Here is a 22,704-nt window from a genome sequence, read left to right on the forward strand (position 1 = left end):
CTAGTGCTTGGCCAGCAGCACATCGTGGACTAGCTCGTCGAAGTTGCGGTGAGCCGACCCGTCCGGTTCGGCAGCCATGACCGCTTTCTCACGCCATTCCCCCGCTCTCTTCCGCATGGCCTTACCCTTCTCTCCCTCCATAAGTTCCGTGATAAGGGCCGAGACCACGTCACGCTGAACATTTCTGTCGATCTCCATGCCGACGCCCACTCGTTACACTGGTAGCGGCAGTTGGTCTGCTGGTCCGCGAAGAAGGGCCAGCTGAGGATCGGCACGCCGACGCAGATGCTCTCCAGCGCTGAGTTCCAGCCGTTGTGCGTGAGGAACGCGCCGACCGCCGGGTGGTTCAGCAGTTCTTGCTGCGGGCACCAGGAAGCCATGAACCCGCGCTCCGCCGTCATCGCTAGGAATTCCGGGGGAAGCACCGCGGCATCGCCCTTGACGAGGTCATGACGGATGATCCAAATGAACTCCCTGCCGCTGTTGGCCAGCCCCCACGCGAACTCCACCAGCTGCTCGCTGGTCATGACGACGATGCTCCCGAAGTTGACGTACACGACGGACCTGGGGTCCTTGTCGTGGAGCCACTGCAGGCATTCCTCCTGCTCCTTCCACAGGCAGAGGCCGCTGACGATGGCCATCGAATGAGCCGCGGCGGCGACAAGAGGTAGCGGGCTGTAATATCCCAGCATTTGGGGTTACAAAAATAGAGAAAACAGATGTGTGCATTGCATTCATGCATAGAAAATCTGGGAAATTTTCGCGCTTTTGTTACAACTGTCAAAGGGATCGAGGTTTCTCTTACGTTGATGGAATTGAGTTAGTCATCGATGTGGGTGCGACAAATTTCGATATGACCTTTGTGAATTTATGTGTTTTGGGGAGAACCAATTTGAATTCAAATAAAGAAATGGATGATATGAATTCAAATGAGAAATTGAATTGAAGTTTGAATTCCAAACAAATAAATATAAAACACTATATGAGTGACCAAACATAATGGAGAATCCGTAAGAGAAAAATCATTTGGACTTTATTACAATAATAAACAACCAATCATTTACCATTCTCACAAGAGAAACAAACTTACAAATGAAATTGAAATATAGAACAAGTCAAGCAATTCACATAATAAGACATTATACAATAAGGAAAATATTTCTTTATTAATATTAACACAATAATACAAAGTATTTACAAAAATAATAAAGAATAAGAATATAACTACAATTACAAGTATAAGAAAAGAAAATCCTAAACTAAACTTGAAGATCATCATCTCTTGTTCAAGTAAGCACCTGCAAAACAAACAAAGAAAAAAAAAGTAAAACTAAGTGGCCAGGTTAAAAAAGAAATGGAAAGAAAATGAGAAGATCTTTTCTCAGCCCATGCTCATCCACAAGAGGGGATGTACCAGGTCTTGCACCACGCAAGCAAGCAAGCAGCACAGTCACACATGCATGCTATGTGTTGTCTCACGCACAAAGCACATAGGCAGTGTACAAGACCAAGCACAGCCCAGGTCACCAATAAAAGAGGCGTCCCTTGGATACTTAGAACAGGGTTTCATCGACCAGACCAATAACACACCAGAACAATAGTTGTTCTTCATCCAGGCCATCAAACAATCCTCAAGAAACAAACCAGAAATGAAAGAAGTATATAATCACCCAAACCAAGCCAAAGCAAGTATCAAGATCAGGAGGAGCAGGCTCTAGTCGAGGGGGTGAAGATTCAACAATCCAGAAGCATATCAAGATCACCATCAGCCAACAAAGTTATGCCTAGCAGAGGGAAATAGGTATACCAAACTCATTGAGCCTAGTACTTGGATATATTCCCAAAAAGGCATCATGTCATCCGGATCAAATAGTTTATCAAACATGAGTTGTTTGTGATGATTTTAACATCATCTGATCATAGTTATGATCCAAGTCTAATAAATCACCCTACATAACCACCAACAGCACCAATCTTGCTAAGTAATAACTATCTCTGTGCACACTCTTAGGAGGCACCACAGAGAGTATTAAATCTTAAAAGATAGCACATGGGCAGTATTTGCAAGCAATAAAATAGGCCTAGACCAAACTATAAATCATCAGTTTAAGTCATGAGAAGTGATTCCCCTCAGATCTGCACATAGGTGCTATGCAAGATTCATCATAGAGAATTTTAGGCACCATAGTATATGTTCTTATTTAAATCTGTGCCTCAACTTATGCATCACTGGCTAGGCAACAAATCAAGCACAAGTATCTGTTCTTATCAAAGGTACATCTTATACTAAAATGTATGCCTGGATGAAGGAATCATCCAAACAGGGGCATCATCAATATATAGCAACCTGTAGAGCAGCCAATTATTACTAAGCATACTATAGGAATTTAGTTAGGCTCCTGGTATTATTATCAGGCCAACCAAGTAACCTTAATAGCAACAATGTTTAAACCATCATGTAATTACCACACAACCAACAGGAATCATGTGACTGCCGAAGCAACTTTAACCACCAGGACATAATAAACTAGATCTCAACATTTAGCTCCACTTTAACTACATCAGGGGCATATAGTTTTAAAGGAGCAGCTTGCACCACAGTACCGTGATCAAAAGGGAAATTTCCTACACATATGTGATCATATGATCACTGGAAATTCAAAGAAACATAACCATTGCTTGATATATATTCCTATGGAAAATTAATAAGAAAGCATATCTTGTAAAGAGCATCTGGGAATTGCTATACCAGATTTCTAAATCAAGGAAAAACAACTACACTACTTAAGATAAACCCTACATGTGAATTTTGTCTATATCGAGCCATGTGTTAATACGATATCATCTTTTGTCCACAACCACTACCGTTTAAATACCAACAATAGACAGGGATTAGTTCAGACCATTTTCAACCTAGTTGTACAAGTAAATCATGCCAGATATCACAACGAGATGAACCATGGCTCACAGGTCAAAACACCACATTGTAATCATATACAGAGAGGGCAGATGTATAGCTCACAGTAAGTTCAGTCGAGAGTAGGAGCAGTAGCTCCCACCGGCGCCGAAGAAAATGCAGTCGTCGCAACAGCAGCAACTCCATCATGCAAGTCCCACCACCACAAACCATAACCAATATCACAGCACCATGCCACCACCACAACAGCAAGGTCACGAGACGGGGGATCGAGACACCGGGGTTGCAGATACGTTACCGTTCTGCAATCATCGAGGAGGAGGCGGTCGAGCACAAGCTCGTGAAGGAGCGCAATTGATGCAGAGGTCCAGAGGGAGGCGCAGCGGCACGCGGCATCACGCCGGCGACCGAGCTGAAGCCACTGCTAGGGTTAGCAGTGGGCGGTGCCATGCGGAAGCAGAGGGAGCTGAGGTAACGGAGGACTTCGTGGCGGGGTTGTGCCGACAGAGGACGAAGATGTGAGCGGCCGGCGGCGGTCAAATCGACCGGCCACCGCAAGGGTTCCCAGGGTCGTGGGCAAGCGACCTAGGCCACGAAAATCAGATCGAACCGGAGGGAGTTGTAGAGCTAGTCGAGGCGATCTAGAAACCCAAAACGCCGGCGCCGGAGTTGGCCGGGAGCGGCCAGGGCAAGCGGCGACGCGGCGGAGGTAAGGGGAAATCGCGAGCGGAGCCAGACCAGAGATGTGGCGTGAGGAGAAAACGAAAGAGATTAGACATGAGGGAAGTGTGGTGTGCTGGTCTCGTACCGTACGTGTACTTGTGCGTACACGACCGTGTGCGTACGGTTAGTACTACTCTGTTTATCCCAACATCTAATTCTTCGGTGTGTGCGTGTGTTTTGATTGGCCCAAATTAACTCCAAGCCTAATAACTACTGTAATCTACTAATGTATACGATGTGTTCCTATCTAAGTTAATTAAATTAGAATAAGTGGTATACTTACATTAGGATATTTATATGTGCTTACTTTTTTTACACATTAAATAGAAATACTTGAAAATAAATATAATTTCATTTTTAATCTAAAATGTCACGAAAATTATTCACGTAGCAAATAAATGTTAACATTTAAATCAAGTTAACTATAATAATGAGGCCCTAAAGGTTCTAAATCCAATTCTAATTACTTTTAAATTCCTAAAATAATATTTAATAATCACTCAAAATATTAATTTGAATTTCCAAAGGTTGGAAATATTGTTTCAACTTTAGTTCTATAATTTATGCAATAAACTCAATATGTGATTTTTAATAATATAATAAAATCTAACCTTAATAGTTATCCTTTAAACCTAAATATAATATGAGTTGTTATAACACTATTTTTCTATAATCAATAAAATGAGTTTGCACTCACATATAAAGACACAAAAACTCTAACAACACGAAAGTCATGCTCTTGTACATCTTTGAATGGAATTGTTTGACTTACTATGCATGACCATGTTAGAACCTTTATGATCGGACCTTAAGTAGGAGGTTGATACTAGACCATGTGTTACTTGTATTTTAGGTAAACATTCATCCTACACTACCAATTTGATATTATACCAGAAATTTGACATGCCTTGTTAGTTATATCATCCATTATTGTACCATTAGAAGCATGATACCAAGCCTAATAATCATTAGCCATCATCCCTAATCCAACTCAACTAAGTTAATACCACTCACTAATATTGTATCCTTATATGATAAATTCCATACACCATATACCTAAGTGATGCGTGTGGTTGACACGTCCGTTGGGAACCCTAAGAGGAAGGTGTGATGTGCACAGCGGCAAGTTTCCCTCAGTAAGAAACCAAGGTTTAATCGAACCAGTAGGAGTCAAGAAGCACGTTGAAGGTTGATGGCGGCGGGATGTAGTGCGGCGCAACACCAGAGATTCCGGCGCCAACGTGGAACCTGCACAACACAACCAAAGTACTTTGCCCCAACGAAACAGTGAGGTTGTCAATCTCACCGGCTTGCTGTAACAAAGGATTAACCGTATTGTGTGGAAGATAATTGTTTGCAGAAAACAGTAAAACAGTATTGCAGTAGATTGTATTTCAGCATAGAGAATTGGACCGGGGTCCACAGTTCACTAGAGGTGTCTCTCCCATAAGATAAACAAGCATGTTGGGTGAACAAATTACGGTTGGGCAATTGACAAATAGAGAGGGCATGACCATGCACATACATATTATGATGAGTATTGTGAGATTTAATTGGGCATTACGACAAAGTACATAGACCGCTATCCAAGCATGCATCTATGCCTAAAAAGTCCACCTTCGAGGTTATCATCCGAACCCCTCCAAGTATTAAGTTGCTAACAACAGACAATTGCATTAAGTATTGCGCGTAATGTAATCAGTAACTACATCCTCAAACATAGCACCAATGTTTTATCCCTAGTGGCAACAGCACATCCATAACCTTAGAGGTTCTTGTCACTCCTCCGCATTCACGGAGACATGAACCCACTATCGAGCATAAATACTCCCTCTTGGAGTTACTAGCATCAACTTGGCCAGAGCATCTACTAATAACGGAGAGCATGCAAGATCATAAACAACACATAGACATAACTTTGATAATCAACATAACAAGTATTCTCTATTCATCGGATCCCAACAAACGCAACATATAGAATTACGGATAGATGATCTTGATCATGTTAGGCAGCTCACAAGATCCGACAATTAAGCACAATGGGGAGAAGACAACCATCTAGCTACCGCTACGGACCCATAGTCCAGGGGTAGACTACTCACACATCACTCCGGAGGCGACCATGGCGGCGTAGAGTCCTCCGGGAGATGAATCCCCTCTCCGGCAGGGTGCCGGAGGCGATCTCCTGAATCACCCGAGATGGGATTGGCGGTGGCGACGTCTCAGTAAGGTTTTCCGTATCGTGGCTCTCGGTACTGGGGGTTTCGCGACGGAGGCTTTAAGTAGGCGGAAGGGCAGGTCAGGGGGCCACACGAGGGCCCCACACTACAGGTCGGCGCGGCCAAGGGGCAGTCCACGCCGCCCTAGGGTTTGGGCGCCTCGTGGCCCCACTTCGTCTCCTCTTCGGTCTTCTGGAAGCTTCGTGGCAAAATAGGACCCTGGGCGTTGATTTCGTCCAATTCCGAGAATATTTCGTTACTAGGATTTTTGAAACCAAAAACAGCTGAAAACAAAGAATCGGCACTTCGGCATCTTGTTAATAGGTTAGTTCCGTAAAATGCACGAATATGACATAAAGTGTGCATAAAACATGTAGATATCATCAATAATGTGGCATGGAACACAAGAAATTATCGATACGTCGGAGACGTATCAGCATCCCCAAGCTTAGTTCTGCTCTTCCCGAGCAGGTAAAACGATAACAAAGATAATTTCTGGAGTGACATGCCATCATAACCTTGATCATACTATTTGTAAAGCATATGTAGTGAATGCAGCGATCAAAACAATGTATATGACATGAGTAAACAAGTGAATCATAAAGCAAAGACTTTTCATGAATAGTACTTCAAGACAAGCATCAATAAGTCTTGCATAAGAGTTAACTCATAAAGCAATAATTCAAAGTAAAAGCATTGAAGCAGCACAAAGGAAGATTAAGTTTCAGCGGTTGCTTTCAACTTGTAACATGTATATCTCATGGATATTGTCAACATAGAGTAATATAATAAGTGCAATATGCAAGTATGTAGGAATCAATGCACAGTTCACACAAGTGTTTGCTTCTTGAGGTGGAGAGAAATAGGTGAACTGACTCAACAATGAAAGTAAAAGAATGATCCTCCATAGAGGAAAAGCATCGATTGCTATATTTGTGCTAGAGCTTTGATTTTGAAAACATGAAACAATTTTGTCAACGGTAGTAATAAAGCATATGTATCATGTAAATTATATCTTACAAGTTGCAAGCCTCATGCATAGTATACTAATAGTGCCCGCACCTTGTCCTAATTAGCTTGGACTACCGGATCATCGCAATGCACATGTTTTAACCAAGTGTCACAAAGGGGTACCTCTATGCCGCCTGTACAAAGGTCTAAGGAGAAAGCTCGCATTGGATTTCTCGCTATTGATTATTCTCAACTTAGACATCCATACCGGGACAACATAGACAACAGATAATGGACTCCTCTTTTATGCATAAGCATGTAACAACAATTAATAATTTTCTCATATGAGATTGAGGATATATGTCCAAAACTGAAACTTCCACCATGGATCATGGCTTTAGTTAGCGGCCCAATGTTCTTCTCTAACAATATGCATGCTTAACCATAAGGTGGTAGATCTCTCTTACTTCGGACAAGACGAACATGCATAGCAACTCACATGAAATTCAACAAAGAGTAGTTGATGGCGTCCCTAGTGAACATGGTTATCGCACAACAAGCAACTTAATAAGAGATAAAGTGCATAAGTACATATTCAATACCACAATAGTTTTTAAGCTATTTGTCCCATGAGCTATATATTGCAAAGGTGAATGATGGAATTTTAAAGGTAGCACTCAAGCAATTTACTTTGGAATGGCGGAGAAATACCATGTAGTAGGTAGGTATGGTGGACACAAATGGCATAGTGGTTGGCTCAAGGATTTTGGATGCATGAGAAGTAATCCCTCTCGATACAAGGTTTAGGCTAGCAAGGTTATTTGAAACAAACACAAGGATGAACCGGTGCAGCAAAACTCACATAAAAGACATATTGAAAACATTATAAGACTCTACACCGTCTTCCTTGTTGTTCAAACTCAATACTAGAAATTATCTAGACCTTAGAGAGACCAAATATGCAAACCAAATTTTAGCATGCTCTATGTATTTCTTCATTAATGGGTGCAAAGTATATGATGCAAGAGCTTAAACATGAGCACAACAATTGCCAAGTATCACATTATCCAAGACATTTTAGCAATTTACTACATGTATCATTTTCCAATTCCAACCATATAACAATTTAACGAAGAAGAAACTTCGCCATGAATACTATGAGTAGAGCCTAAGGACATACTTGTCCATATGCTACAGCGGAGCGTGTCTCTCTCCCACAAAGTGAATGCTAGGATCCATTTTATTCATACAAAACAAAAACAAAAACAAACCGACGCTCCAAGAAAAGCACATAAGATGTGATGGAATAAAAATATAGTTTCAGGGGAGGAACCTGATAATGTTGTCGATGAAGAAGGGGATGCCTTGGGCATCCCCAAGCTTAGACGCTTGAGTCTTCTTAGAATATGCAGGGGTGAACCACCGGGGCATCCCCAAGCTTAGAGCGTTCACTCTCCTTGATCATGTTGTATCATCTCCCTCTCTTGATCCTTGAAAACTTCCTCCACACCAAACTTAGAACAACTCATTAGAGGGTTAGTGCACAATCAAAATATACATGTTCAGAGGTGACATAATCATTCTTAACACTTCTGGACATTGCACAAAGCTACTGAAAGTCAATGGAATCAAAATATCCATCGAACATAACAAAACTGGCAATGCGAAATAAAAGGCAGAATCTGTCAAAACAGAACAGTTCGTATTGACGAATTTTATCGAGGCACCAGACTTGCTCAAATGAAAATGCTCAAATTGAATGAAAGTTGCGTACATATCTGAGGATCACTCACGCAAATTGGCATAATTTTCTGAGTTACCTACAGAGAAAACAGCACAGATTCGTGACAGCAAAGAAATCTGTTTCTGCGCAGTAATCCAAATCTAGTATGAACTTTACTATCAACGACTTTACTTGGCACAACAAAACACTAAACTAAGATAAGGAGAGGTTGCTACAGTAGTAAACAACTTCCAAGACACAAAATAAAAACAAAGTACTGTAGTAAAATAACACATGGGTTATCTCCCAAGAAGTTCTTTCTTTATAGCCATTAAGATGGGCTCAGCGGTTTTGATGATGCACTCGCAAGAAATAGTATTTGAAGCAAAAGAGAGCTTCAAGAGGAAAATTCAAAACACATTTAAGTCTAACATGCTTCCTATGAAGAGGAATCTTGTAAATAAACAAGTTCAAGAAGCATAATGCAACAAGCGTAGAAAGATAAAACAAGTGTAGCTTCAAAAATTTCAGCACATAGAGAAGTGTTTTAGTAACATGAAAATTTCTACAACCATATTTTCCTCTATCATAATAACTTTCAGTAGCATCATGAGCAAACTCAACAATATAACTATCACATAAAGCATTCTTATCATGAGTCTCATGCATAAAATTATTACTCTCCACATAAGCATAATCAATTTTATTAGTTGTAGTGGGAGCAAATTCAACAAAGTGGCTATCATCATACATAGGAGGCATATTGTAATCATAAAAGAAAATTTTCTCCTCAATGCTTGGGGGACTAAAAAGATCATGCTCATCAAAGCCAGCTTCCCCAAGCTTAGAATTTTCCATAGCATTAGCAACAATGGTGTTCAAAGCATTCATAGTAATAACATTCCCATTAGCATGCATATAAAGTTCCATGGGTTTTTTAATTCTCTCTTCAAACACATCATGTCCTAATTCAAGATAAAGTTCATAAAGATCTCTCATATTTTTGTTGTTTTCCATTATGCTTAACTAGTGAAATAAAAACATGCATGATATTAAGTAAAACAAGTAACTAATTTTTTGTGTGTTTTTGATACAGAGTGCAAGAAAGTAAATAAAGTAAAACTAGCAACTAATTTTTTTGTATTTTGATTTAGTGCAGCAAACAAAGTAGTAAATAAAACTAAGCAAGACAAAAACAAAGTAAAGAGATTGCGATGTGGAGACTCCCCTTGCAGCGTGTCTTGATCTCCCCGGCAACGGCGCCAGAAATTTGCTTGATGCGTGTGGTTGACACGTCCGTTGGGAACCCCAAGAGGAAGGTGTGATGCGCACAGCGGCAAGTTTCCTCGTAAGAAACCAAGGTTTAATCGAACCAGTAGGGAGTCAAGAAGCACGTTGAAGGTTGATGGCGGCGGGATGTAGTGCGGCGCAACACCGGAGATTCCGGCGCCAACGTGGAACCCGCACAACACAACCAAAGTACTTTGCCCCAACGAAACAGATGAGGTTGTCAATCTCACCGGCTTGCTGTAACAAAGGATTAACCGTATTGTGTGGAAGATGATTGTTTGCAGAAAACAAGTAAAACAAGTATTGCGATGAGATTGTATTTCAGTATAGAGAATTGGACGGGGACCACAGTTCACTAGAGGTGTCTCTCCCATAAAATAAACAGCATGTTGGGTGAACAAATTACAGTTGGGCAATTGACAAATAGAGAGGGCATGACCATGCACATACATATTATGATGAGTATTGTGAGATTTAATTGGGCATTACGACAAAGTACATAGACCGCTATCCAGCATGCATCTATGCCTAAAAAGTCCACCTTCAGGTTATCATCCGAACCCCCTCCAGTATTAAGTTGCTAACAACAGACAATTGCATTAAGTATTGCGCGTAATGTAATCAGTAACTACATCCTCAAACATAGCACCAATGTTTTATCCCTAGTGGCAACAGCACATCCATAACCTTAGAGGTTCTTGTCACTCCTCCGCATTCACGGAGACATGAACCCACTATCGAGCATAAATACTCCCTCTTGGAGTTACTAGCATCAACTTGGCCAGAGCATCTACTAATAACGGAGAGCATGCAAGATCATAAACAACACATAGACATAACTTTGATAATCAACATCTCTATTCATCGGATCCCAACAAACGCAACATATAGAATTACAGATAGATGATCTTGATCATGTTAGGCAGCTCACAAGATCCGACAATTAAGCACAATGGGGAGAAGACAACCATCTAGCTACTGCTACGGACCCATAGTCCAGGGGTAGACTACTCACACATCACTCCGGAGGCGACCATGGTGGCGTAGAGTCCTCCGGGAGATGAATCCCCTCTCCGGCAGGGTGCCGGAGGCGATCTCCTGAATCCCCCGAGATGGGATTGGCGGCGGCGGCATCTCAGTAAGGTTTTCCGTATCATGGCTCTCGGTACTGGGGGTTTCGCGATGGAGGCTTTAAGTAGGCGGAAGGGCAGGTCAGGGGGCCACACGAGGGCCCCACACTACAGGTCCGCGCGGCCAAGGGGCAGGCCGCGCCGCCCTAGGGTTTGGGCGCCTCGTGGCCCCACTTCGTCTCCTCTTCGGTCTTCTGGAAGCTTCGTGGCAAAATAGGACCCTGGGTGTTGATTTCGTCCAATTCCGAGAATATTTCGTTACTAGGATTTCTGAAACCAAAAACAGCAGAAAACAGCAACTGGCACTTCGGCATCTTGTTAATAGGTTAGTTCCAGAAAATGCACGAATATGACATAAAGTGTGCATAAAACATGTAGATATCATCAATAATGTGGCATGGAACACAAGAAATTATCGATACGTCGGAGACGTATCACTAAGCCATAGCCTTGACTTATGAGTAGAGTTTAAGTTTTTATCCTTGATTGAATAGTATTCATTTCCAAATCAACCCAGTTAAACACATTGACTTACCAGTCAACCTTATCACATCAATCGCTTACCTTGAGAGTAGTTGATTATATATCCTTAACCACAATATATGAAACCTAGGACTTTCCATTACTAGAAGATTTTGAACCAACTGAAATCAGTAGTAAACCCTAGAAACCAATAGCCTCATTTAGAATACTTATTGTTCATTAAACAACATGTTCTTCAAAAGTTATTCTTTTGAAGTATAATATAAGTAATCATCAACCATGCACTATAAGACTTAAAATTGACAACTGTTCTTTACTTATTATACAACTACTATCCATTGGTGTGTATGATTGTTACTATGCATTTTACTACTCGCTTATGATTTTAAAACAACACAAACCTTAATAAGAACCTTGTTTGTGAATCACTCTAAAAGTGCAACACGCCATGAACTAATCATTACCACTCAGTAATCCTAAATCATCGGGATTAGGTCACGCTTAGAGCGATTGCATCTCATACTTACGCATTATTCCATCCTTGCCAATCTTTTAAACATCGTCCTTACCGGACGATGATGCTATTTCAGACTTTGGAGTTATTGCGTATCGAAGACCTTGCCTGCATAATCTTGCAGTCAAGAAAGGCAAGTTCATCGCTTGCTCATGTCATTTGAGTATTTTTACCAAATTACTTGCAAAGTACTATGTTTATCACTCTTGCATAAAAAGCAAAACCACTATTTTCATAACTATGAATATGACTATGTGGTGGGCAATGGAACCATGGATTGTGTTGAAATGACGGAGGTTCCATTGCAAGGGTTTATATCCATCTAGGATTAAACAACAAATGTCGTCCAGTGATTCTTGTGCCGTAATACCCGTGTTAAGCATAAGATCTGGAGTGGGACGGAATAGTCAATTGTATTTCCACCTCTTGTACATCAACGGATGCGCTTTACCGTAGACCCTTGATCCAAGAGAGGACAAGTGGTAGGGTGGGGGCCCCGTTGAAGTCCCCACGGTTATTGCGGTCTATGATGGGTTGCATCTCCCGGCGAAGGAGTTCATGGTAGAGACCTGAACTGTTGTCGTGGTCGGGGGCCGTCCTTAATTGGTATAAGAGCACTGGCGAGGACCCAGGGTCGGAGTTTGCATCAAAGGGTGGGTGTATGAGGTAGCGGAGGAATATGATTGGCTATGACCTTATACCGGGCCTCACACCAAAGGAAGTGTGGACGAGAACTAGACTCGGTTGGCACCAAGGTTAAGATCTCTTATGGGTAAAGCAACACACCTCTGCAAAGTGTAATGAATCGTGACCTATCACTCCCTGTTCCGGGTTTGGAACTGCGAACGCTGCCGGAAAGGAACTCCATGAAGTTCTAGTAAACTCGGTGAAGGCCGACGGACATAGTTCTTCCGAATAAAAGCAACCTTTTGAAGAAATGGTTATGAAAACCTGCATTGGTATTAGACTTTCTGGTCTAATGTTGTAGCTAGTACATTAAACACCTCTTTCCTATAATGAACTTGTTGAGTACGCTCGTACTCATCCCACTCTTAAATCCCCTGCTTAGATATGGAGGCATCGAAGGAGGATCTACAGTGCAACTCGAAGACCGAGGAGTCGACAACTACTTCAAGAGACAGGACCCTGTCAGAGGAGTCAGATACCACATCCAACAAGGAGAAAACCTAGTTTAGCCATAGAAGGGAACTAGCTTCCTAAACCTAGCTCCTACTTAGCTAGAATCTATTCTTAGCCTCTATAGCTAGTTAAATACTCTACAAATAGAGTTCGTGATAAGACTAGAATACGAGTCGTTCTTCTGGAGTTTATTTGCAGTTTTACCTCATTGTAAAGTAGGAGGCTGTGAAGATCTTATGTAATAGAGTCAATGTTGTAATTCTATAGACATGCCTTGGACCCGCATATGTTTCGTTGTACCACTCTGAGCGATATAATACTAGTGGAACAGTGTTTCATTGGTGTTATATCAGACTTGCATACTACACCATGCAGTGGTATGATGGGTCACCACAGTTGGTATCAGAGCAAATGCTTTGACCCTAGGATTAAAACCCTTTAAAAGGAGACCTATAGGATTGGTAGTGTCTATAGGAAGTTGTCTTAGTTAAACCAAATACTTCTTATGACTTGAGATGGATATTCACTTGAGAATAATCCTGACACATTTGAGTCAACTTTTCTTACCTATCTTTCCTAACTGGAATTAGTTAACAAATTCCAAACACATAGCACACCATTAAGACCCTAAAACAATAGATGAGTAGACCACTGTTGGTATACAATACATGGTAGTCCAAAGAGAGGATACAACCATAAGGAAGATATCCTATTGGAAGATGTGTACCAACACCTGCTATGATAATAAGAAGTTATTCAGAACTGTCATAAGAGTAATACCAAGTGATGAAGATAGGTATATTAGGAAGATATCCTACCAGAAGGGTATACCAAAACAAGTAATGAGTAAGTAAAACTTATCCAAACTTGTGAAACATTTGATAGTAAGTGATAAATATAAGTTATATAAAGTAGTATAGACCATGATGAGTCAATCATGGAAGGTAAGGAAGAGTGACAGGAATAAAAATATGTCTACTTACATGGTAGAGATAGTAATCACATATGATTCACCTGAGAATCATTAGGTGATGGACTAGAACATCATAAATATTTAGGAGTACAATAAGAAGTCCAGTGTTAAACAATAGTCCAAGATATATGTTCCAAAAACCATGGGAACTGTGTCAAGAACATTACGACCTTAGCCTTATGGTACAATAACTTGGAAGTATAGGAGCTATATTCCAATAGTTATGTGTCTAGAATAGTGATGTTAGAACCAGACATATCATGTGAATGTTATCACCAGAGTTTGACCGAGTCAGAGGTGGGCCGCGATCAAGATGGATTTGAAGGATATACATGGAGGAAATACGTGAATCGGCCTGTTATGCAAAGTTTGGGCTAGTTGGCCCGTGTATCTGTAATATAGTAGGATACGTGTCGTTTAGGTAGAGTTTGTCTCGTGCACGGTGGGGATTATTCCCATGTTAGAAAGTCCCCTGGACTATAAATATGTATCTAGGGTTTATGAAATAAACAACAACCAACGTTCACCACAAATCAATCTCGGCGCATCGCCAACTCCTTCGTCTCGAGGGTTTCTACCGGTAAGCATCATGCTGCCTAGATCGCATCTTGCGATCTAGGCAGCACAAGCTTTTTGTTGTTCATGCGTTGCTCGTACTGAAGCCTTTTTGATGGCGAGCAACGTAGTTATCTTAGATGTGTTAGGGTTAGCATTGTTCTTCGTATCATATGCTATCGTAGTGCAACCCTTGCATATCTAGCCGCCCTTACACCTATCTTAGGTGTAGGGGCGGCATCCGCTTGATCATTATTTAGTAGATCCGATCCGTTATGGTTGCTCCTTGTTCTTCAAGGATTAGTTTAATATCTGCAATAGTTAGGCCTTACAAAGGGTTGGAGGATCCAGCGACGCGTAGGGTGTCGTTTGCTAGCCCTAGACAGGATGTTCCGAGGATCAACCTCGTGTTGGTTTTAGGCCTTGTCTAGGACCGGCTTACGATCACCGTACGTGACCGCGAGGCCTAATCGTGAGTAGGATGATCCGATTATGCGGTGAAAACCCTAAATCGTCGTAGATCGCTTTAGCTTTATCTTGATCAAGCAGGACCACCATATATTCGTGCACCTCGTACGAATCATGGGTGGATCGGCTCCTTGAGCCGATTCACAGGATAACCTCGAGAGCCGATCGAGGCTCGTATTTAATGTTTACGTGTATGCCATGCAGGAAACTAAGCGAGGCATCTCCATCACCTTCCCGACCAGGTATAGGTCGGGTGGCACGCCCTTGCATCAGCATCGGACGTGTGTTCCAGAGGCTTTGCGGGCCGTCGCTCGGAGGGACCAGGGCCAGCCGCAGCCCTAAGTTGTTCCCGGCTCTACTGTGTTGCCCGTCGTTGCTCGCCGGTGGGTTTCTGACCGCAACACATTCTGGCACGCCCGGTGGGACAAGCTTCGTCATCAACCACATCGCCATCTACATCTGAGATGGCGGACGGCACCCCAGTCACGTACGAGGATCTGACCGACGAGCTCAAGAAGAAGTATGACGAGGTCAAAGCGATCCTCGAAGCCGACCTCATCGGCTCTTTTCACAGAACCCGTTGTTGCGGTCAAAACCCACCGGCGAGCAGCGACGGGCAACACAGTAGAGCCGGGAACAACTTAGGGCTGCGGCTGGCCCTGGTCCCTCCGAGCGACGGCCCGCAAAGCCTCTGGTACACACGTCCGATGCTCGGTGCAAGGGCGTGCCACCCGACCTATACCTGGTCGGGAAGGTGATGGAGATGCCTCGCTTAGTTTCCCGCATGGCATACACGTAAACATTAAATACGAGCCTCGATCGGCTCTCGAGTTATCCTGTGAATCGACTCAAGGAGCCGATCCACCCATGATTCGTACGAGGTGCACGAATATATGGTGGTCCTGCTTGATCAAGATGAAGCTAAAGCGATCTACGACGATTTAGGGTTTTCACCGCATAATCGGATCATCCTACTCACGATTGGGCCTCGCGGTCACGTACGGTGATCGTGAGCCGGTCCTAGACAAGGCCTAAAAACCAACACGAGGTTGATCCTCGAACATCCCGTCTAGGGTTAGCAAACGACACCCTACGCGTCGCCGGATCCTCCAACCCTTTGTAAGGCCTAACTATTGCAGTATATTAAACTAATCCTTGAAGAACAAGGAGCAACCGTAACGGATCGGATCTACTAAATAATGATCAAGCGGGTGCCGCCCCTACACCTAAGATAGGTGTAGGGCGGCTAGATGTATAAGGGTTGCACTACGACAGACATATGATACGAAGAACTATGCTAACCCTAACACATCTAAGATAACTACGTTGCTCGCCATCAAAAAGGCTTCGCACGAGCAACGCATGAACAACAAAGAAGCTTGTGCTGCCTAGATCGCAAGATGCGATCTACGCAGCATGATGCTTACCGGTAGAAACCCTCGAGACGAAGGAGTTGGCGATGCGCCGAGATTGATTTGTGGTGAACGTTGGTTGTTGTTTATTCCATAAACCCTAGATACATATTTATAGTCCGTAGACTTTCTAATCGTGGGAATAATCCCAACCGTGCACGAGGCAAACTCTAACTAACCGACACGTAATCTACTATGTTACGTATACACGGGCAAACTAGCCCAAACTTTGCATAACGAGCCGATTCACGTCTTTCTTCCATGTATATTCTTCAAATCCATCTTGATCGCGGCCCACCTCTCGACTCGGTCAAATTCTGGTGATAACACATGCCCCCTGGTTTTGGAATTGATAATTCCAAAATCACTCGCTTTTTCTTCGTTGGGTCATGTCGTGGCAGAACCGTCACAGTATCCTTCATCATGATGCCTGGCCTTCTCAACTTCTCCGCGTGACCTGGCAGTTTTTTTTTCTTTTAGGCACCACTTCCTCGGAAACTGCTGTGGCATTGAATTTCTACTATATCCCCTTTTATTTAACCGCTCCGAACAGTTTACTTCCGCATCCCCTTCGCATTAGCACTCCAAAAGCCCTCCCGCGCCACCATGTCTTCTTCCTCCTCTCGCTCCATCGGATCTTTCCACCCGAGTCCTCTTCTTCCCGCGAGCCGACGCCGGAGCCGAACCCGGCGGAGGTCCACGCAGCCAATACCCGCCGCGCCATCGAGGCCGGGGAGGAGCCCAGCCATGACTTCTCCGTCTGGTCTGAGGACGACAAGCCCTTGACCGACGGGGAAAGCGACCTCCGCTTCCTCGCCGACGGGGAAACGGAGGAGGAGAGCGATGACGATCGCTTCTCCTGCGACGACTTCACCTCTCCCGAGGAGGAAGAGGAGGAGAAGGAGGAGGAGGAGGACGACAACACCTCCTCCGACGAGCCGCCGGCCAAACGGTTCTGCCCCTGGCCGGGGAACCTCAGCGACTTCGACAGCGACGACGACGACCCTGATGAGGAGGATGAGGACAATGAGGGCCCAGCCGGCGGCCACTGGAGCAGCGACGATGAGCCCGCCGGGAGTAGGCGGCCGACGGCCGGCGACGACGGCGACGACGAGGGCAGCGACGGCCCGTAGATAGGACCTTTAGCATAGGATCAGTAGTAGTAGATGGGGCAATGTATCCCCTAGTACTTCCTTTTGAGAGCAATCAGCTCTTTATGTAAGAAATCTTGCTTATCAATGAAGAACTTCTCCCAATTTTATTTTGCCGATTTCCTTTGAGCTTAATTTAGCCGATTTCCTCTCATACTGATTTTGCCGATTTGTCCCCTTAGCCAATGCGTAATGAGCCGATAGCAACGCATCGGTCCTTTAAAATCCATCCTTCAATTCTTCGACTGATGACCTTGAGATCTGGTGGATAATGTGAAGTCTTCAGGAGAGGCTTTAAACTCTTCCAACCAGGCCCAACGATCTTCTTCTGCATGAACTCACCATTTTTGAAGGAGGTTGCAATGAAGGATCAGCCGATGACGCCTCAATCGGCTTCTAAAACAGAGCATCTACCGGGCCAGCTGCCCCCCGAGCCTCAGCCAAGGCTACTTCCTCCTCTGTTGAAAGCCGATATTGTAGACGAAACACTACAGTACTGTTGCAATCGGCTCATTGCAGCTGGGGAAGCTCTCATTGTTTGTCCCCTTGAGGAAGCAGAGGGCCTCGCAGATGAACTGGACTTGGTCGAAACCCGGTAGACCTTGTATAATTGCACTAGAGTCGATGGATGCGCATCGGCTTCGTTTCTTAGTTCTAAAGTCGATGCCCTTGCATCGGCTGTATGTCATGAATTTTTTTTTTACTGGCCGATTTTTTCTATCGGCCCCCAATATTTCACTGCACACATGTTCACCTGCACATGTTCACATGTTCATCTGGTTTAGGTGCCCCCCGAGCCGAATCTGTCAGGTAACTGCAGATATCGGCTCTGTAATTTAGCCAAGGCACTGTATTTGCACGTCGGCTTCGGTAGGACCAATGTCGATTCTTCTTAACTCATCAACCGACGTAAAACCGCCGCCCAGTAGATCGATGTTGAACACAAGCAGAACATGTGGTGAGGATAATTTTGGCCGATTGCTGGAATCGGCCTCCATATTGATCGAAGTGTTCAATGAAGGCGTTGTGCTTTTCCTTCATATACCTTTGGGGGCCGATCCCAAGGATCGGCCTCGCCATATTTGCTCATCGGTTTGCTCTTGCTACACGGTCAGGCCAGTAGATAAGACCAGCCTAACCCTGCCCTTCGTCACGTCGATGCGCTCGCAGTCGTCCAAATTGATACCTGAGAGTGGCTCTTGGCCTGCTGCTTCCCACGCGTTCATGCCAGCCGTTGAAATTTCAGCTGAGTCATCGGCCTGGACGACTTCTACCTCATCTCCATCCCACTGTATTATGCATTGGTGCATCGTGGAGGGAATGCAACAGTTGGCGTGGATCCAATCTCTTCCCAGCAGAACAGCATAGGTGCTCTTGCTATCGACGATGAAGAACGTCGTAGGGATAGTTTTCCTTCCTATGGTCAGATCCACGTTCAGAACACCTTGTGCATCAGACGCTTGGCCGTTGAAATCGCTCAATGTCACATTGGTCTTGATTAGATCCGAGCTAGAGCGTCCCAACCGACGTAGCATAGAGTATGGCATAATGTTGACTGCCGCTCCGGTATCCACCAGCATCTTATTGACAGGCCTCCCATCGATATAACCTCGCAAGTACAGGGGCCTTCGGATGTCCGTAGCTTCTTTCTCGTGGCTTCTCAAAGATAACCGGCCGTGGGCCGCAGTCAAGTTGTGCCACACGTGCCTCGTCTAATCCTGGAGCACTGAACTCCGAAGGAAGGATGAACACCATGTTTGTGCCAGCCGATGTTTCATCATCGGCTTTCCTTTTCTTGGGGCGCCACACCATCTTTTGTGGTCGACCCTCTTCATCCAGGGTTCGCTGAATTTTCGCGGCCAGATCAGGCCGCGCCTTCCTTAGCGTGTGCAGGTATAACCTTTCGGCTTCTTCCAAGCCGCGCAATCGCTGAACCCTACGCTTTTGGGAACGGCTGAGTCCATCAGGGCACCACCTTGGCCGGTGGTACCTGTCTTCTTCTTCTTCTCCCTCGTCTTCCGAATCCTCGAGATCTTCCATCCGAGGGGACTCAGCGTGTTTGCTTTGAGGCGGGAGAGGCCCTAAGCGTTGGAACACGGACACGTTGGCTGCCTCCTTCTTCTTCTGGTTACATTCTGGGCAATTGCCGATTGTAGGCAATCGGCTCATTCCTGAATCCCAGCAGTGTCTGAAGAAGGGGCAGTCCCAGTGCCTGTCCTCGTCGTCTTGCTCCCTCGATTCTCCTTTGGCACGGCGCTCGTACTTCTCCTCCTCGCGATCATGCCGACGATGTCTCCTGGCGTCCTTAGCCAGACGGTCTCTATCATCATCGTCGCTGGATCGTCGGCGTTGGCTATATTGACTCACATACTTGTTGAGGAGGTGATCAGAGAGAGGTCGCTGATATCTTATGTTCTTCACTTCTCCCTCTGTGACGTAGCGCTTGCCATCGTGGCGGAGCCGATCGCGTGGAGCGGCCTCCTCTGTGTCCTTGCTACGAGAGCAGCTGCCCTCGTCTCCATCCTTGCCAGAGTGGTGCCCAGGTCCTACCATGTTGATACTGAACGAGGATCCTGGCTGGCAACCTTCGGGGTAAGTGCATTCCACCATGTTAACGGCGGGGAAGGGGTGAGTGTCGACCTTCATGGCGTATCGGTTGAAAATCGGACGTCCTTGCTCTATCGCCATTTGGATCTGCTGACGCCACACCCTGCAGTCGTTGGTGGCATGGGAGACCGAGTTATGCCATTTGCAGTATGGCTTTCTGTTCAGCTCCTGTACCGTGGGGAATTTGAGGCCTTCGGGTATCTTCAACTGCTTCTCATTGAGTAGGAGGTCGAAGATTTGCTCAGTTTTGGTCACGTCAAAATCAAACCCTCTGGGCGGACCTGGTGGCTTAACCCATTTGCAGGACACGGGGGTTGCCCCCCGAGTCCATTCAGCCACTGCTACCTCTTGATCTCCCGCAAAGCCTTCGTCTTCATCCGCCTCAACCAGGACTACCGCACGCTTGAATTTGTCTTGGTACAAGTCCGGATGGCGCTGTTCATATGCTGACAGTTTCTGAACCATGTGCGCCAGTGAAGGGTAGTCTGCTTGGGAAGCCATATCCTTGATTTGTGAGGCAAGGCCCACCACTGCCAACTCGATTGCTTCTTTTCGGTCACACGAGCCGAATAGCATCGGTTCCTTAGATTTCGAAGCGCCGGATGTATTCTGCCACGGTTTCTCCACGCTTCGACGTATCCGTGCTAGATCGGCAAGGCCGGACTCGGAAGCTTCGAGTGAAACCGCATGTGGAACTGTTCTTCCAATCGCTTCCAAGTCCGGATCGAATCCGGTGGCAACGAAGTGTACCACCCGAAAGCCGATCCCGTGAGGGATCAGTGCGAAGAACCTCACGCGTAGTGGATCCGACGCCGAGGCCGTTCCTAGGCTGTGCCAAATATCGGCTCACATGCTCGATGGAGCTGGAACCATCTGATCCACTGAACTTGGAGAAGTCAGGGAGCCGATACTTGGGTGGTAGCGGGACCAACTCGTATTCATCGGGGTACGGCTTGGAATAGCCGATTGTCCTCCTTTTCGGCACCATGCCGAACTGGTCCCTCAGGATCGTACTGATCTGATCCGCGGTGCTGGCTGCAGGAGTCGAACTCTGAAGATTCACCGGGGTGGTGTACTTAGCCAGCCATGCTTGCTTTTCCAGCTCTGAGCCAACTGCAGGAGCTGAGCTCTGGAGGTTCGTCGGGGTGGCATATTTAGCTAGCCACGTCTGCTTCTCAAGATCTGTTGCTGACGTTCCTCCTGCTTTCCCAGAAGTCCCTGCTGCCGCGGCCTGGTTTGTGAGCACCCAGTTACCGCAGTCTGGCACGTACGTGCACATGTACCCATGAGGGATCTCCTTAGGCACCTCGTGCAAGAACTGGCAGTCACTAGGGTCACCACCGATCTTGTAGACGATGAATGCCGGTGAATTCGGCACTTCTGGTGCTGCCAACGCAAATGGCAGCGGTGGACGGGACTGGAGTGGCATCTCTCCTTGGTGTGTCCCGAGAGCTGGTCCTGACGGAGAGTACCGGTGCCTCATGATCTCCTGGATCACCCGGAGAGCGACACGCTCCAAAGTGTTCACCGAGTTCTCAGAGTGGCGGTGCAGCGAGTGAGCCACCATGTAGTTGATCTCCTGACGTAGGGACCTGGTGCGTTCTTCTGACGGGGCAGAGAGGTCTATCCCATCGAGCGCACCATCCGGCGAGAACCCCTTCCTCCTGATGCCATGTGAACGGGTTACGTGAAAAGAGCCGATGAGGTCGGCTTCGAGGATTGCTTTGACCTCGTCATACTTCTTCTTGAGCTCGTCGGTCGGATCCTCGTACGTGATCGGAGTGCCGTCCGCAATCTCAGATGTAGATGGCGATGTGGTTGATGTCGAAGCTTGTCCCACCGGCGTGCCGAGAATGTGTTGCGGTCAAAACCCACCGGCGAGCAGCGACGGGCAACACGGTAGAGCCGGGAACAACTTAGGGCTGCGGCTGGCCCCGGTCCCTCCGAGCGACGGCCCGCAAAGCCTCCGGTACACACGTCCGATGCTCGGTGCAAGGGCGTGCCACCCGACCTATACCTGGTCGGGAAGGTGATGGAGATGCCTCGCTTAGTTTCCTGCATGGCATACACGTAAACATTAAATACGAGCCTCGATCGGCTCTCAGGTTATCCTGTGAATCGGCTCAAGGAGCCGATCCACCCATGATTCGTACGAGGTGCACGAATATATGGTGGTCCTGCTTGATCAAGATGAAGCTAAAGCGATCTACGATGATTTAGGGTTTTCACCGCATAATCGGATCATCCTACTCACGATTGGGCCTCGCGGTCACGTACGGTGATCGTGAGCCGGTCCTAGACAAGGCCTAAAAACCAACACGAGGTTGATCCTCGGAACATCCTGTCTAGGGCTAGCAAACGACACCCTACGCGTCGCTGGATCCTCCAACCCTTTGTAAGGCCTAACTATTGCAGATATTAAACTAATCCTTGAAGAACAAGGAGCAA

The 22,704-nt window shown here is 45.5% G+C and overlaps 1 pseudogene; it reads right to left on the reverse strand.

Moving 5' to 3' along the window:
• On the reverse strand, positions 1 to 692 carry LOC124690183 (annotated as a pseudogene).
• Positions 693 to 22,704: the final 22,012 nt, after the last annotated feature.

The sequence above is a fragment of the Lolium rigidum genome, chromosome 2, assembly GCF_022539505.1.
Source record: "Lolium rigidum isolate FL_2022 chromosome 2, APGP_CSIRO_Lrig_0.1, whole genome shotgun sequence".
NCBI lineage: Eukaryota > Viridiplantae > Streptophyta > Magnoliopsida > Poales > Poaceae > Lolium > Lolium rigidum.